Source organism: Rhinoderma darwinii, chromosome 2 (genome assembly GCF_050947455.1).
Source record: "Rhinoderma darwinii isolate aRhiDar2 chromosome 2, aRhiDar2.hap1, whole genome shotgun sequence".
NCBI lineage: Eukaryota > Metazoa > Chordata > Amphibia > Anura > Rhinodermatidae > Rhinoderma > Rhinoderma darwinii.
In genome coordinates this window covers 144,446,912-144,461,985 of record NC_134688.1, presented here as the reverse complement: position 1 = coordinate 144,461,985, position 15,074 = coordinate 144,446,912, and positions in this window count along the sequence as shown.

Here is a 15,074-nt window from a genome sequence, read left to right as displayed (position 1 = left end):
CACAGTTTTTTCACAGCACCTATTTGGGCTATGAAATTGAAACATTTTTATTTTTTCCAATAAGATGTAATTTTTTATCAAAATGTCTAATTTTCACAGGGAACAAAATACCCCATTTTGATGCCCAATTTGTCCTTAGTGCAGCAATACCCCATTTGTGGTGATAAACTGCCGTTTGGGCCCATGGGAGGGCTCAGAAGGAAAGGAGCGCTATGTGTTTGTTGGAGTCCAGATTTTGCTGGATTGGTTTTTGGGTGCCGTGTCGCATTTGCAGAGCCCCAAAGGTATCAAAGCAATGGAAACCCACCATAAGAGACCCTATTTTGGAAACTACACCCCTCAAGGAGTTCATTTATGGTTGTTGTTATCATTTTGACCACACAGTTTTTTCACAGCACGTATTTTAATTGGGCTGTGAAATTAAAAAAAATTCATTTTTTCCAATAAGTTGTCATTTTTTATCAAAATTTCTTATTTTCACAGGAAACAAAATACCCTATTTTGTTGCCCAATTTGTCCTTAGTGCGGCAACACCCCATTTGTGGTGATAAACTGCCGTTTGGGTCCATGGGATTGCTCAGAAGGACCACCATTTGGCCTACTGGAGCTTTTCTGGTGCTAAGTCATGTTTGCAGAAGCCCCTGAGGTACCAGTACAGTTGAAACCCTCAAGAAGTAACCTCATTTTAAAAACTACACCCCTTAAAACATTCATCTAGAGTTGTAGTGAGCATTTTGACCCCACAGGTACTGTGTAAAAGATAATGCGCAGCAGATGGTGCAGAGTGAGATTTGCAATTTTCTATATATATATGGCATGTCAGTGTCCGATATAGTGTGCCCAGCATGTGCCACCGGAGATATACACCCCATAAGCTGTAATGTGGGTTCTCCCGGGTACGGCAATACCCTACATGTGGCTGTTATTAGCTGCCTGGGCACATGGCAGGGCTCAGAAGGAAAGGACCACCATTTGGCCTACTGGAGCTTTTCTGGTGTTAAGTCATGTATGCAGAAGCCCCTGAGGTACCAGTACAGTTGAAACCCCCGAGAAGTGACCCCATTTTAAAAACTACAACCCTTAAGACATTAATCTAGAGGTGTAGTGAGCATTTTGACCCCACAGGTACTGTGTAAAAGATAATGCGCAGCAGATGGTGCAGAGTGAGATTTGCAATTTTCTATATATATATATGGCATGTCAGTGTCCGATATAGTGTGCCCAGCATGCGCCACCGGATATATACACCCCATAAGCTGTAATGTGGGTTCTCACTGGTACGGCAATACCCTACATGTGGCTGTTATTAGCTGCCTGGGCACACGGCAGGGCTCAGAAGGAATGGACCACCATTTGGCCTACTAGAGCTTTTCTGGTGCTAAGTCATGTATGCAGAAGCCCCTGAGGTACCAGTACAGTTGAAACCCCCGAGAAGTGACCCCATTTTAAAAACTACACCCCTTAAGACATTCATCTAGCGGTGTAGCGAGCATTTTGACACCACAGGTACTGTGTAAAAGATAATGCGCAGAAGATGGTGCAGAGTGAGATTTTCAATTTTCTTTATATATATGACATGTCAGTGTCCGAAATAGTGTGCCCAGCATGTGCCACCGGAGATGTACACCCCATAAGCTGTAATGTGAGTTCTCACGGGTAAGGCAATATCCTACATGTGGCTGTTATTAGCTGCCTGGGCACACGGCAGGGCTCAGAAGGAATGGACCACCATTTGGCATACTGGAGCTTTTCTGGTGCTAAGTCATGTATGCAGAAGCCCCTGAGGTACCAATACAGTTGAAACCCCCAAGAAGTGACCCCATTTTAAAAACGACACCCCTTAAGACATTCATCTAGAGATGTAGTGAGCATTTTGACCCCACAGGTACTGTGTAAAAGATAATGCGCAGCAGATGGTGCAGAGTGAGATTTGCCACTGGAGATACACACCCCATAAGCTGTAATGTGGGTTCTCCCGGGTACGGCAATACTCTACATGTGGCTGTTATCAGCTGCCTGGGTACACGGCAGGGCTCAGAAGGGAAATATGAGGGGGATAAGCTGTACGGAGTGCATCGGGGTCAATTAAAAATTATGGGATGTATGATAAATTCTAAAACAATCTTTCATACAGAGCCCTGGTTTTTCGGGACACGTATCGCATTGGTATATTGTGGCCTTCCTTATCCCCCTCTTTGAGCAAACTCTGTACCTCTTTTGACTTTTTCCCTTCTTGCCAGTTTGGCGAACTTCTCCTGGAAAGTATTGCCCTGCTACGATGCGTGTGGCCTCGCTTCCAGAAGTACTGGGTGCTCCCTCTTCTTGGTCCCTAAAGATTAGGTTATTGATAACCACTTCTTGAAATTCCAGGAAAGTTCCCGTCTGGCCTGCACATCCACGTAGCACGTACGCATTGTACAATGCCATCTGTATGATGTGCACAGCCAGCTTCTTATACCACACCCTCGTTTTCCGCATGGCGCTGTAGGGCTTCAGGACTTGATCTGACAAGTCCACCCCTCCCATGTACCTATTGTAGTCCAGGATGCAGTCTGATTTGGGGGTCTCTGTACTGGTACCTCGTACAGGTACATGGGTACTGGTGTGGCCATGTATTGTCAATACAAGGACATTTCTCTTGTCCTTGTACTTGACACACAATATGTTGCTGCTAGATTGTGCCCTGCTCTCACCCCTTCTGAGTGTTTGCCCAAGCAGAGTCTTAGGGAGTCCTCTCAGATTTTTTCTAGCAGTGCCGCATGCCACAGTACTTCTGGAAGCAAAGGACTTGAAGAGTGGGACGCTGGCATAAAAATTATCCAGGTAGAGGTGGTAACCCTGGACCAGCAGTGGGTGCACCAAATCCCACACAATTTTTGTATTAATTCCCAGTAAGGGGGGCATTCTGGGGGCTGAATACTGCTGTCCTTCCCTTCATATATTCTAAATTTGTAGGTATACCCTGATGCACTCTCGCACAGCTTATACATCTTCACGCCATACCTTGCCCTCTTACTCGGCAGGTACTTGCGGAATTGAAGCCTCCCTTTAAAATGTACCAGGGACTCATCAATAGAAATACAGTTCTCGGGGGTATATGCTTGGGCAAACCAGGCACTAAATTGGTCTAATAGGGGTCTCAGTTTGTACAAACGGTCAAAACTGGGGTCATCTCGGGGTGGGCACTGCTCATTATCCATATAATGTAAAAAGCAAAGTATTGCCTCATAACGCATCCTGGACATGGCCATACGGTACATCGGGGTGTGGTATAAGATGTCCGTGCTCCAGTAGGTCCTAATGGATGGCTTTTTCAGAAGCCCCATGTTCAAGTGAAGTCCCCAGAACTTGCCCAACTCTGCTGCATCTACAGGGGTCCACCTGTGGGATTGGGCATAAAATAATGTGGGGTTCTTAGTAATATATTGTTCGGCATATAAATTAGTCTGGGAGACCATAAGATCTATAAAGTCATCAGTGAAGAAGATTCCATTTCACTGAGCCCTGCCGTATTAAATTTTATCACTGAGCTGCCTGTGTACTCTGGGATTTGGGGCTCATAAATGTCTGGTGTGGGGGTCCAAATGGGGTCACTTCGCTCGGGGGCTTGATCTGCGGCGGGGTCATTTCGTTCGGGGGCTTCAACTGCAGTGGTGGTCCTGGGGTGTCTCCTAGGGGGTTCCTCTTCTTCATCACTAGAGGAGGAGGTGGATAAATAAAACAGAGTCTCACCATCCGACGACTCTGTGTCGGAGGCAAGAAATGAATATGCCTCTTCGGCAGTAAATTTCCTTTGGGACATGTTTGATTGCTTCCCTAACTAGGAGCAATAGGCTGTTACCTAAACCAGCCAAAAATTTGGTGTTTTTATAAAACGAGTGGGCTTCCCTGAGACTAAACCTAACTAGGGCGAGGGTTCCTAACACTAAACCTAACTAGATTTTGTTTGAACTTCCCTGAGACTAAATCTAACTACGGCGACTATTCCCTGACAATAAACCTAACTAGATTATTCCGAGTTTCCCTAACACTAAACCTAACTACGGTGAGGGGTGCCTGACACTAAACCTAACTAGAATATTCCGAGCTTCCTTGACGCTAAACCTAACTAAGGTGACGGACCCCTAACACTAGATCTAACTATGGTGACGGATTCCTGACGCTAAATTCCCTGACGCTATACCTAACTATGCTTTTTGACGGTTCCCTGACACTAACTAACCCTTAATACTAAACTAACTAGTTAAATTGTCTAAATTAACATTTTTTTTTTTTTTAAATCTATATATTTTTTTGTTTTATAAAGAAAAAAAAATAAAAATAGTCCCCAGGGACCAAGAAATTGGTCCTGAAGACTAAGAAGTGGTCAGTGATAGGAGATCACTGACCAAAAACGTGGGAGGAACACAAGGAGGAAGGGTACAGGACTGGGTAGTGGATTGGGGAGGTGGGAAGCAGAAAAAAGTTGTTTTTGAACAATTTTTTTTCACTTTTTTTCCACTCTTTTTCTTCTCTCCCTCCTCTCACAACCGCTCTGAACGCCTCGCTGACTCCAACAGTGGCGTTCAGGGTGGGTGCGGCAGGATGTGATGTCAGGGAGAGGAAGTGAAGAGACCGATCACCACTATTGGACAGTTACTCACTAAGTGACCAATAGTGGCGATCGTGGAGGCGGGACCATCGCGACAGGTCCCTGCGTATTGAGCTGTGATAGCATGCTGTCGTAAACAGCAGCTGTCACAGCTCGTGCACGCGCCGATGGAAAATGGCGATGCATTTTCCCTGCGACGTAATATTCCGTCGCTGAGCGCGAAGGGGTTAAAACAACTTGTTAACTTTATTCTGCTGGTCAATACGATTATGGCGATGCCAAATATATATAGTATATTCTATATTTTACTACTTCTACAAGTAAAAAACTAAGTATAAAAATGTTTATTTATTTAGTGTCAACAAATTCCGAGAGCCATAACTTTTCTATTTTTATGTCGATTAAGTGGTATGAGGGCTTATTTTTTGCGGGATAAGCTTTCGTTTTAATGATACCATTTTGGGGTACATGCGACGTTTTGATCACTTTTTATTAAATTTTTTGTGGGAGATGAGGTGACCAAAAAATAGCGATTCTGCCGTTTACAATTTTTTTTTTACGGCGTACAATTAATGTTAAATAATGATATATTGTAATAGTTCAGACTTTTACGAATGCAGCGATACCAATTATGTTTATTTATTTATTAAATTTTTTACTATTCTCTAGAGGGAAAATGGGAAAAGGTAATTTTTTTTTAAAAAAAGTGTTATTTTACAAATTTTGACTTTTTTTATTAGTCCCCCAAGGGGACTTCAACCAGCGATCGTTGGATCGCTTGCACGATATACTTCAATACTAATGTATTGCAGTATATATCGTCTTTCTGTCAGGCTTTTGGGCTTAGTAGGAGCACAAACATGGCGGATCTAGGGGCCTTCATTACGCCACCAGGCAGCCAGAGCAACCATCACCACCCCACGATTGCATTGCGGGGGGCGCGATGAGCTGCTAGAGTGGGTCGCCCCCTCTTTCTAACGATTTAAATACCGCAGTCGCTATTGATTGCTGCATTTAACGGGTTAAACGAGCGGAATCGCGCTCGAGAGCGATCCCACTCGTTACTGTGAAGTGTCGGCTGTAACATACAGCCGAAACCCGCATTGTATGGAGCGGGTTCACTTTCACTTTACCCTGACTTGTGGGCTCTTCTATCTTGTTAATTTATTACTATTTGACACATATGTGCTTCACCTATTCTAATTTGCCAGAACCTTCTTATATACTGACCCATTAGCCATTATGGTTGAGACCCACGGACGAAGCAGGTGGTGAAACACATGTTGGGGATCAAGGTTCCCTGCTTTGATCTGTGCTCTTTCTTCCTTTCTTTAGGTGCCTGTTTTTTGTGCTTATTCGCCCCTCATTGCACTATGTATTTTAGGGCTGCTAGCTTTTCACAGATTGGCACTAGTACTTTAATTGACTGTTTCATGTTTACATGTATGTAGGAGGATTTTTTTTCACTTTCCTGGAGGGGTTTTGTCATATGGCTTGTCATTTTCGCGTATGTTGTAATTTATTACATTTTTGATCTATAATAAAGATTTAAACTATTTTATATCGTATCCATTTTCCTGCCTGTTTGTTTTGTGTTGGAGTTCCTCCCAAAATATTGGTACAACATCAGCCGTCCTCCAATCCCGTGGCACTGACCCTGTTACAAGAGAGTCTAAGAAGATGAGGTACAATTGTCTGTTCATTACTGAGCTCAAGTCCCTTAATACCTGTGGATGAATGCTGTCTGGGCAGTGGGCTTTATCAATATTTAATTTGCTCAGATGTAGCTGTACTTCCTCCTGTGTTAAGTAGGTAATATTAGGTGGAGAACCTTTATTACTGTTCCCTTTAATATCTAGCTCTGACAGAGCATCAGTGAACACGATAAAAAGTACTTACAGTATTTAGGTACTCTCCCCTGCCTTTGTCCTCTACAATTATATTTCCATGGTCCTCTTTAAAGGCTAGGGACACCTTTGAATGGAAATTTTTCTTTTTATTAAATCAATGTGTTATGTGTTTTCTAATTGATTTTTTACAAAAAAATATTTTACTTTTTACAATATAGCGAGCTGAGAGAGAACATAAGTTAATAACTTAGATGTGATCGATATTATATGAATCCTGTGTGTTAGAAACTGTCAGCCGAGCCATCAATTCAGCTGAACTGATGGAATCAGCGGAGAGAGAACAATATTATCTGTCTGACCTTCAGCAGTCATCGTCCTGGTTGCTAGGAGCAACACCCTGCTGTATTGATGCTAGCCCTGGACTCACATTCCTAATATCAGCCAAACGGGCATATTTACTAGGTTGTGCTTGTTCAGGACTAGCATCCCTGACACATTATCCCCTACCCCTTCTTTTAATTAGCTACTGATCTCTGGATACTGAGCCTGCCCCCCTCGACCCACCTCCATCTCGCTGGCACCAGCCAGTGCCTGCTCAGTGAGCTCTAAACTCCTCTTCAGGTTTGCACTATTGCTAAGTGTTGGAAGCTGCATATTTAGATCCAAAACCTGAGCTTCCAAATACGCAACTTGCTTGCATCTGGAGCAGAGATATTTATCCTCAAACGGTTGTTCAAGTCATGCATAGATTGCACAAGACACACACCTAATAGCATTGTCATGGACAGGGCCGGCCTTAAGGGTGTGTCATCTGTGCCATTGCATAGGGCGCATCACTCCAGCAGGTGGAAGGGGGTGCTGCACTGGCTCCCTTCCCCTACTTGTGTTTCAGACTCTTCTTCTCTCAGTGGCGTCGCTACTGCTGTAGCAGCCATAGCCATAGCATACTGGTTGGAGCGCTTGATTTTTCTGTCCATAAATGGACAGAGACGTCAGGGGCTTCTTCTGCAGGGGCTTCTCCTGAAGTGGAATCTGTGGACGGTGATTCTGCTTCAGGAGTTGCCCCTGATGTCACTGTCCATATATGGACAGAGACATCAAGCGCTCCGTTCAGTAGCGGAATACCTGGCCACAGGGGGATTCCGCTTCTTCAGGAAGCTACAGTGGCACAATCTACAAGGGGGTGCTATCTACAAGGGGGCTGTGTGACAATACCTACAAGGAGGTGTCTGGCACTACCTACAAGGGGGCTGTGTGGCACTACCCACAGGGGGCTGTGTGGCACTATCTACAAGGGGCTGTGTAGCCCTACCTCCAAGGGGCTGTGTGGCACTTCCTACAGGGGGCATCTGTAGGTGGCGGGCTGATGGTCATTTTAGTGAGAGTGCCGGGCTGATGGTCATAGTACTGTGAGTGGCGCGCTGATGGTCATGTTTCTGGGGGGGCTGATCATCACTTTATTGGGGGGGCTGATGGTCATATTACTGTGAGTGGGGGCTGATGGTCATTTTACTGTGAGGGGGCTGATGGTCATTTTACTGTGAGTGAGAAGCTGATGGTTATCTTACTGTGAGTGGCGGGCTGATGGTCATTTTACTGTGCGTGGGGGGCAGATTATTTTTTCCAGGGGTGCCTCGATTCCGAAAAGGTAAAGAAACTCTGTATTAGGCTACAGAAAGATGCCGGCCTACGCAAGAATTCCATTGTCTGTGTTGTGGAGCAGCTCAGTTCATTGTGGGAATGGGCGCTAGGTGAGTGAACATTTTTTTGTTAGGGGGCACTGTCTACATGGGGAGGTGGGGGATTATGGCCCTGTCTACATAGAGGAGGTGGGAGATTATATCACTGTCTACAGGGAGGTGGGGGATTATGGCACTGTCTACAGGGAGGCTGTATGGCACAATCTATAGGGGGGCACTGTGTGTGGCAGCCAGGGTAGGGGGCATTATATTGTGTGGAGGCCACTAAGCGGACATTATACTGTGTAGGGGCACTACAGGGGGCAATATACTGTGTGTGTCACTTAGGGGGCATAATACTGTGTGGGCACAATTAGAGGACAAAATACTGTGTCCTTGAAGGGGTTATAATATATTATGTTATTAAATATTATTATTATACTGTATGGGGGGGCACTAAAAGGGCATAATACTGTAGGGGGCATTATGCTTTTTTATGGGGCATTTTTTTTATGATGGGGTGGGGGGCCAAAAGATAATTTTGCACGGGGCGCCATCTATCCTAAGGCCGGCCCTGGTCATGGAGCACCTGGTTGAATGGGGAAAAACAGTATAATAAATTAAACCATTTTATAATTTAGAACATAACTAAATCTCCCCCCCCCCCTTTAGGGGTAGTTCACACAGCGTTTTTTGCCCTGATTCCGACGCGGAAATTACTGTTGAATCAGCGCCAAGAAACGCCCTATTGAATTCAATGGGAGGCATAGGTGTTTTTTTTCCCGAGCTGCTTTAGGCCGCTCCCAGAAAAATACAATGACATGCTCTTTCTTCTAGCAGTTTCCGCCTCTGACCTCCTATTGACATCAATGGCAGGAATAAAAAACTTGCTGCGCTCGTTTGGAACATCTTTTGCCGCATTTTTTGCATTAGAATACAACAACAATGCACAAAGAAAAAGTACCAAATTACCATGTCATTTTGCTAACCCCTTTCTGCCGCAGCCATTTTTTATTTTTCCGTCGATATAGCAAGTTGTCGTTTTTTATGGCATCATTTATAGTACCATACAATGTACCAGGAAATGGGCAAACAATTCTTTGTGGGGTGGCGATTCCTCCATTTTTTTTTGTGCTTCGTTTTTACACTGTTCACTATGCAATTAAAACGACATGTTTACTTTATTCTGCATGTCAATATGATTACGGTGATATCATATTTATAGTTTTTTTTTATATTTTCTACTTTACAAGGAAAAACTAATTGTAAAAAATTTGTGAGGGCTTATCTTTTTGTCGGACGAGCTTTAGTTTTTAATGTTGTCCTTTTGGGGTACATGCAAGTTTTCGATCACTTCTTATTTGTTTTTTTGTGGGAGATGAGGTGACCAAAAAACAGTGATTCTGTCATTTTTTTTATTTTTTTACGTCTTTCAGCGTGCGTGTTAAATAATGTTATATTGTAATTCTTCAGACTTTTACAGAAGCACCGATACCAATTATGTTTATTTTTTTACAATGCTTTTGGGGGAGAATGGGAAAATGTTTTTTTTTACATTTAATATTTTTTTGTACATAAAAAACATTATTTTACTCATCCCCCTTGGGGACTTGAACCAGCGATCGTTTGCACTATATATTGCAATACGTCATCTTTCTGACAGGATCCCATAAATCCCTGCCGGAGACAAAGATGACAGACCTGAGGGCCCTCATTTATTAAAAATTATTACTTAATTTTTCATATTTCTGGACAAGTGAAAAAAACAAAAACTGTTTCCAAAATTGTCTAAATTCCCTTTAAGATCTACTGTGATATAAATGTATTTTTCAACACAGAGAAAAAGCAACGTTGTTTAAGCCATAAACTGTTTTTTATGTTTCCAAATGTTTTCTCAAAAAAAATTACATCTTATGTGAATCCAGCCTATGACCAGAACTTGCAATGATCCCCAAACAGTAGTTCGTACAAACATTTGTTAGCGATCAATGCCCAGTGTAAACATGCCCGCCGATCAAGCAACAAATGAGAAAACGCTTATTTATCATTAATCGCATATTTTATGCGGGCGTAAAAAATATCGATTGTTGGCAGCACATCCCCTTGTGTGTCCAAGCCCCAAATGAAAGTAAACAAGCGCCAATCGACTTTCAATATCATCAATCGACACTCATTACGGGCAGTTTATGGCCATACACATAGAATTCTGATCGGCCACAATGCGGCCAAATAATCATCCGTGGGGTCATTCCTATGAACGATACCTCCGGCAACTTGCCAGACAAAAACTAGCAGACCAGGGAGAATAAAAAAAAAAAAAAGAAAACCAACAGACTGGGCTGATATTGGCAAACTATCCTCAGAATGGCCGATGATGCCATACATTTGGATTTTCAGCTGACCACAGATGAAAAAATCCAATCTGACCTAGTTTTTGGCAGACAATAGTTTGCCGTTGACCATTGTCATTTGTGTATCAGTTTCAAACGATGTTCGGCCGAAGTGGCCAAGATTAACGATTTCGACCGACAATTATCTTATGTGTATGGCCAGATCAAGGCATCAGTGAATTACATAGGACCTGTCAAAGATCGACCAGATCTCGATCTACTAGTTGCCTACCTAGGGTCTATAGGAACATATAGGGCCTCATTTATCACAACTGTCTACTAGAGAAAACTGTCCTTGTTGCACATAGCAACCAATCAAATCTCAGGGAAGAGAAGAGGTTTGGATCCAGCGCTGTATGGGATGTAAAACGGAAGCAATTTCCAAGTTTAATAGTCCTTTTAAAAGAAATCCAGCCAAGTCTAATGACGCAGAAGCCGTCCGAAACGCGTAGGCTCTGAGGATACCACCACCCGCTTTCTTCACACCAGGACTCCACACTACTGGATTTCTTTTAAAAGGACTATTAAACTTGGAAATTGCTTCCGTTTTACATCCCATACAGCGCTGGATCCAAACCTCTTCTCTTCCTTGTTTCCTACCGTGTGCCGACACGAGGATCCGGGCGCTATTAGCGACACATTCCATTGTGTCAGGTGAGCTGGAGGATTCCTCCCCCCTTTCCTATTTTTGCAATCAAATCTCAGCTTTCATTTTTGAAACTGCTCTGGAAAAATGAAAGCTGCACTGTAATTAGTTGCTATGGGCAACAAACGCAGTTTTTCTGTTCTACTGTTTTGATAAATTAGGTCTGTATTGGGAGACATACTAAGGCTAAATGTTCCAGAATTCTGTATTCATTTGCGCCAAATACTGGTGTACATGCCTTGTGCCAGATCTATTATGTGGCATTTTGTGGCCTGAATGGCTCGAGACACGTAAGCGTCACATGGAATGACAAAATAAACATTTAATTTAAACAAGGATTGTGTGGAGTTCATCTGTTCAACTGTTACACCTTGTTACTTATTGAATCCACCAAGTGCTTTCTTGCATCCTTCATTGATCCGGACGCCGATGCCACAAATCATAGGCAACAGTTGGGTGAGCTGACTTCTAATTTTATGTATTTATGTTAAATACTGTTGTACATGACTTGTGCCAGACCTATATTGTGTTTTAGCCAGATTTTGCGCCTCACTAGACAGATTTAAGAAGTGTCTAGAAAAGGGGCCTGGCTTAACAAAAAAGGGGTCTGGCTATTTTTGGGGGAAACGCACAAACATTTTGGTACAAAATATTGGTTTAAAGCAGAGGTCTCAAGCACGCGGCCCGGGGGCCGCATGCGGCCCCCGAGGCTGTCATCTGCGGCCTGCGGGACACAGAGCCGCTAGTATCGGCTCTGAACCGGTACTCTGTAAAATCCCTGACCGCTGTCCATGAATGGACACGCGATGTCAGGGTCTTATCCAGAGCAGAGACCCAAGCAGAGCACTAGCATAGGTTCTGCTCCTGGATTCTGTGGAAATCCCTAACATCGCTGTCCATATATGGACAGTTTTGTCAGGGTCTTCCCCAGAGCGGAGTCCCGGGCAAAGCGCTAGTATAGGCTCTGCTCTGGGACTCTGTGGAATCCCCTGACATCGCTGTCCATGAATGGACACGCAATGTCAGGGTCTTCCCCAGAGCGGAGTCCCGGACAGAGCGCTAGCATAGGCTCTGCTCCGGGACTCTGTGGAATCCCCTGACATTGCTGTCCATGAATGAACACATGATGTCTGGGGCTTCCCCAGAGCCTGAGTCCCAGGCAGAATGCTAGTATAGGTTCTGCTCTGGGACTCTGTGGAATTCCCTGACTTCACTGTCCATATATGGACAGCGATGTCTAAGGCTTCCCCAGAGCTGGACAGTGATGTCAGGAGCACAGCTGGAGTCCCAGTAGGAGCGCTACTAGCGCTCTGCCCGGGATTCCAGCTCTGGGGTTGCCCCTGACATCTCTGTCCATATATGAACAGTGATGTCAGGATCAGAGCTGGAATCCCAGGCAGGGTGCTAGAAGCGGCTCTGCTCCGGGACTCCATCTCTGGGCAAGCCCCTGACATCACTGTCCATATATGGACACTGAAGTCAGTTGCTTCCCCAGAGTTCCGGAGCTGAGCCTGTACTAGTGCTCCGCTCTGGGACACTGGCTCTGGGGTTGCCCCTGACATCACATTCCGGTCCAGGAGGATCCCCTGACGTCACTGTGTATGAACAGTGACATCAAGGGCTCCTCCAGCAGAGCGCTGGCTTGGGATTCCACTCCTAGAGGGAGCCCCAATGGAGCTATCTACTGGGGGTGTCTGTGGCACTATCTACAAGGGGTGTGTGAGTGGCATTATCTACAGAGGGCACTGTGGCAGCATCTACAGAGGGCACTGTGGCAGCATCTACAGAGGGCCCTGTGGCAGCATCTACAGAGGGCACTGTGGCAGCATCTACAGAGAGCACAGTGGCAGCATCTACAGAGGGCACTGTGGCATTATCCACAGAGGGCACTGTGGTTGTATCTACAGAGGGCACTGTGGCATTATCTACAGAGGATACTGTGGCATTATCTACAGAGTGCACTGTGGCATTATCTACAGAGGGCATTGTGGCATTATCTACAGAGGGCACTGTGGCCTTATCTACAGAGGGCACTGTGGCAGTAACTACAGAGGGCACTGTGGCAGTATCTACAGAGGGCACTGTGGCAATATCTATAGAGGGCTCTGTGGCACGATCTAAAAAGGGGCTGCCTAATTTTGACATTTGTGTGTCTGCCAAATGCTGCCAACTGAGCTGCCGGACTGCATTTAGCGACACTTAAATTGTAAAAATGGATTGTTGAAATAAACACGTGGAGAACTCTCGCAAATTTCCGGTGCGTTTAAACCTAGCGGTATTATTATAGTAATGTAGTATTGTTATATTAGTTCAAATAACTAATTAACAATAATTTTGTAATGTATCAAATTTGAAAGTAATGCGGCCCATCAACTTCACATTTTTTCTATATGTGGCCCACTTACCCGGCCGAGTTTGAGACCCCTGGTCTAAAGTAAGCCAACCAAGAGGTGGCACAAGGAAGAGAAAAACGTCTAACATGTTAAGCAAGATTCACCAAATTTATCATACAGAATGCAACACTGATACAAATTTGGTGCATCTTTTACCTGCCTCCTCTAATTTTAAGCTGTCTAAGTTTAAGACATAAATACATCTCTCCCATAATTTTTTGGTTTGTGGCTTTTTTTTCCATAGACTTAAATGGGCTCTTTAATATGTCTTTAAAAAAAAAAATGCATGTACAAAGACTTTACTTAAAGAGCACTACTAAAAATAACATAAAGAAAAGCACCCTGAAATCTATTTTAGAAAACTGCAGGCGTATTTATGTGTTTTTTTCATGCAGTCTTAAATGCAAAAAAAAAAAAAAAAACCCTGTGTGAACCCGGTCTAAATAGAAAAGTAGTATTTTGCTTCACAATGAGACTTGCTACCCTTGCATACTAACCTTATTTTTCACTTTACCTTTTATTCCCCAAATCAATAAACTAAATGTAATGAAATGAACACAGAAAAATGATTTCATTGTGATATATTTGAGCATTGTTATATAATAGCAGTACAGTAAAATACAATGTAAACTTTAACAGTTTTACACCATGATTATATAAAGAGCACACAATATCTACTGTATCTTAGTGCAGTTATTTGCTATGAACTTCATAATAAGGTATTAATAAGCTGCTACATCCTGACAATGATGAATCTGCCAACAAAAAGAACAGTGAAAATATTTCAGCATAAAAAAGAAAGGTGAAATTGAAATAAGAGATAATTTTAACATAGCAAGATATAGAAACTGGCACACAACAATCAGATAGGCGATAAAACCACCAGTATGTAGAAATATTCTGACAAGCAAGATAGCAGGTGAAGCAGTACATTTATTATCTGAACAGCTAAAGGCATGACTGTGAGAAAGAACATCAATATAATTGGTCTAAAGTATTTGACCACTTCATAATGCAATACTGTATTTTATAAGGGGTTTTTTTATAAGAAGATTTCCAGCTACATTTATTTTTTAGAAAAATCTGATTAATAACCATCTGCTTTTCCATTTCTCTGCTGTCAGAACTGTGCCAATTCAACTTTCATCTGAACAGAGGAGGCAGACCTGACAGCCTGGTTGCTAGGTATACGTAGCCTAACAACCACAATCTTTTCAATAGGGTTGCCAAGTCTCAGATGACTTAGGTCTTCTGCTCAGAACTGCCACTACATTGAGAGCTAAGAGGGATCAAGGGCGCTAGGCAGCACTTAAACTATGTCCTTCTCTATCTCTTACAGCTATCATATTTTAACCATATTATTATTATTATTATTATCATTTATCTCTATGAATTAAAGGTACACTCCAGGCAAAAGCAGAAAGTTGAGCTTTTGGCCACAGTGGAGTTGACCCACCAAATTTTCACTTACCTGTTCCCTGCCAATCCAGAGATACAGAGTTCTTCTAACAGGCTTGTTCTGCAA